This window comes from Amborella trichopoda, chromosome 3, assembly GCF_054954075.1.
Source record: "Amborella trichopoda isolate Santa Cruz 75 chromosome 3, AtrichopodaSantaCruz75HAP2 v2.0, whole genome shotgun sequence".
NCBI classification, from domain to species: Eukaryota; Viridiplantae; Streptophyta; class Magnoliopsida; order Amborellales; family Amborellaceae; genus Amborella; species Amborella trichopoda.
In genome coordinates, this window is record NC_142338.1 from 39,936,362 (window position 1) to 39,939,632 (window position 3,271).

Below are 3,271 nucleotides of genomic sequence, written 5' to 3' on the forward strand. Positions count from 1 at the left end.
TCTATTACCACTTCTATGTTTTTTTCTTTATTTTAATTTTTTTTAAAATTTTATTTTTATATTCTTTTTTGCCTTTTTTGGGCCGTACAGGCTAAGTCCAAGTCTGACTCAGGCGAGTATGAGTCCAAGAGCCGAGTCCCTTGGCCGATTTTAGTTTCTAAACATCCAAAGAGCATGATAGAATTGACATTATTATATTATGTAAATTAGTAAAAGATTCTATGGTGCAAATCCTCTCTCTCTAAAGATCAATGAGGTTAATCAAAACCACGAAGAAAATAAATCGACACATCAATGAGAAAAAATAAAATAAAATAAAACAAAATGAATTGCCTTTCCATTCATTGACAAATTCAACATCCTCTAGGGCATAAATAAACCGAAACATAGTTGATGTACACGATCAATAATGCTCATTATAACAACCCTGCAACCACTTATTAGCAACTCCTTAGTTTATTAATTTTTGCATCGTGAGTTTGCCATAACACCAATTTTATATCCGTAATTCAACTCAGGGCCAGCTAGGATTTAAGGCTTATATACCCATACTTTTTCAATGGACCCCTATTTGAATTCCATTGGTTTGTGGGACTCTTCAAAAAGCTCTTTGGAGATGCCTCACAGAGCATTTGTTGTGATTGTCCTCTTTTGGGCTCTTCTCACCCTACTAACTCCTACTCTCATCTACCTCTCAGCTTCAGCAAAACCCACTTTGGATTCCCCAGGTACTTATCACAATTTTAAGTTTTTATGGATTTTCCCAAATATTTGTTGTTTTTATTTTCTTTCTCTTTGTTTCTTGTGACTTTGGGGGTTTGATGGCTTCTATAGTTTGAGTTTCTACTTTGTTTTTATTTTTAGGGATTGTATACAATAATACCATTATCTTTAGTATAAAAATGTCACAATTACTTATAACCATTCGAAATGAAATCTAGCTCTGGTCATTGGAATAAATGAAGCCATCCAACTTCACATTTAATGGTCAAGATTAATTGTGACCACCTTGTACCCAAAATAAACGGTCTCATTGTATACTTTTCTTGAGTTTTAAATCTTTAAGTATTTTTTTTGCCCTTGTTGTTTAGCCTTAGATTTTTTTTTTTTTTTTTTTTTTTTTTGATCTTCTAACTGTTTATCTTGGCATCTTTGGTATATATTCATTTTTTGGATTTTTACAATTTTATCTTTCACACTTTTCAATGAACTTGGCTTATTTTGGTGATTGTATAAGTTGTTTCTTTATTTTTATTTTATAGGGGTGCATTAAATTCTTTATTTTTTGGAAAATTTATATTTTTTTACACTTTTTTGGCCTGGTCAGACCTTACCCAATTCGGGGTGAATAACTAGGAACTTGGCCATGTTATCCGGGCTACTCGGGCCGGCTAAGCCCATGACCGAGTTCCAGTCCCGAGTCGCGGTTTCCAACTCTAAAACTCCTAACCCATTCTAGAAATAAAAGGAATGAGAAATTCGAAAAAAAAAGTCATCAATCAACACTAAGTACATGGCGAATCTATAGCGTAAAGAAACGAAGGTCATGAGGAATAAATTTGATGAGGCTGTAATGGGATTACAATTTACAAATAAAGCATTACTTATCTTTTTTTCAGAAAAAGAAAAAAAAAGAAAAGAAACCTAGAATGGGTTTGGATTTTGGAAGTCACATCAATCAAATACTTCTTCTAATTTTATTGGACTTTGCAGTAATGGATTACAATAAACAATGTTGTCTTACAGGTGAAGAAAGAGGGCAAGTGAACAGCAGGAAAATGATGGGAATTAGAGAGAGATCACATTTATCACCTGAGGCACCTGCACCGACCCCAGCACTAGCACCACAGCCTCAATTAATATCATCTACAGGAAGAACACAAATTATTTCTCAATTTCCAATGAAGGAAAATGGATTTGGTTAAGTCCTTCTATTCTTTTATTTTTATTTTTTGTTAATGCCAATTACGCTACAGGCCTTCACATACAAAGCCAAAAGACCCATCCCACAGGTGAACATGGTCCATTTACTTGGGGGCGATCTCTGTGTAAAACCATAGTTTTAGTTACGGTGAAAGAAGAAACATATGATGACGCTTTCTTCCCTTGGCTTTTGCTCCTGGTTTTTATTTTTGGTCTCTTTCTTACTTTCATCATTGTTGCTTCTGTTTTACCTTGATTTTTAGGGTTCAATTCATACGAAAGCAAATGGGTTCACCTTTAAATTTACGAGTCTTTGTCCAAAATATACTTTCTATGCAAAACCCAATCAAATATATAAAAAAAAAAAAACCCAAACTACCCTCCCTTATTTTTACCTTACCCACGCCTCTCTCTCCTCTAACCCACCAAAATAGGTGGCTCCTACACCTTGCAAGTGCGGTCCGGTAGTAGCGCTCCGACACTGTGTAAAGTTCGGTTGCGCAGTAAGCCTCCGACACTGTGTAAAGTTCGGTTGGGCAGTAAGGCTCTGGCACTGTGTAAAATGCAGTCCGGCAGTAGAGCTTTGGCACTGTGTAAAGTGTGATTCGGCAATTGAAAAGAACGCTCCTGCAGTTGTAAAGGGCGGTCCGACATTTGCAAACGGCGGTCCGGTAGTTGCAAAGGGTGGTCCGGCGCTTGTGCACTCCGGTAATGTGATGATGCGCTCCGGCAATGTGTTACTGAGGTCAAAAAGTCAATGCCAAATCTGTCCAAAATGATTTTTGTGCACAATAATGACATTTCCATCTAAAAAACATGAGCTGTTTTTCTAGAGAGGTATTTGCATAGAAGTTTGTTTTGGGGAAAAAGTACGAGAAAAAGTTAGGTTGGGGATAAGTTGCATTGAAAGTGTAGTCTTAAGAGGTTGTTTTTTTTTTTTTGGGTAATTTTTCCTTTTTTTTGGGTAAATCAAGGGGAACCTAAACGCTTTTCATTAAATAAAAATAAAGAAAATGCAAATCATAGTTTTACAGCCCTATTATAGGTCAATGGAACCAAATCATGAAGTAAAGATCAATAAATGAAATTTGGCAGTCTAGAATAAAAAACTACAGCAGTAGAGAGAGATACCCCCTTCTTGAGTTGTCTATTCCCTTGTGAATAGAGAAAGAAATTCCCTTGTAGATGCACTCTAAAGCTGTTATGGGCATGTAATTTTTGTTTTACTTTTACTTTTCTTTATTTGGCCTTTATGGTCAACTTCTTGTACCACTTTCATTTTCTCAATGAAATATTGTTAACAGTTTCAAAAAAAATTATTTTTTAGACTGTTTTTGACAAATATTCC

The 3,271-nt window shown here is 35.3% G+C and overlaps 1 long non-coding RNA gene across 1 annotated transcript; it reads left to right on the top strand.

Annotated features, from left to right (window-relative positions):
* The first annotated feature begins 399 nt into the window (after positions 1-399).
* Positions 400-2,106, top strand: LOC148782878 (uncharacterized). The gene is made up of 2 exons (XR_016051075.1): positions 400-728; positions 1,747-2,106. It is a non-coding gene; the product is annotated as an uncharacterized LOC148782878 (long non-coding RNA).
* Positions 2,107-3,271: the final 1,165 nt, after the last annotated feature.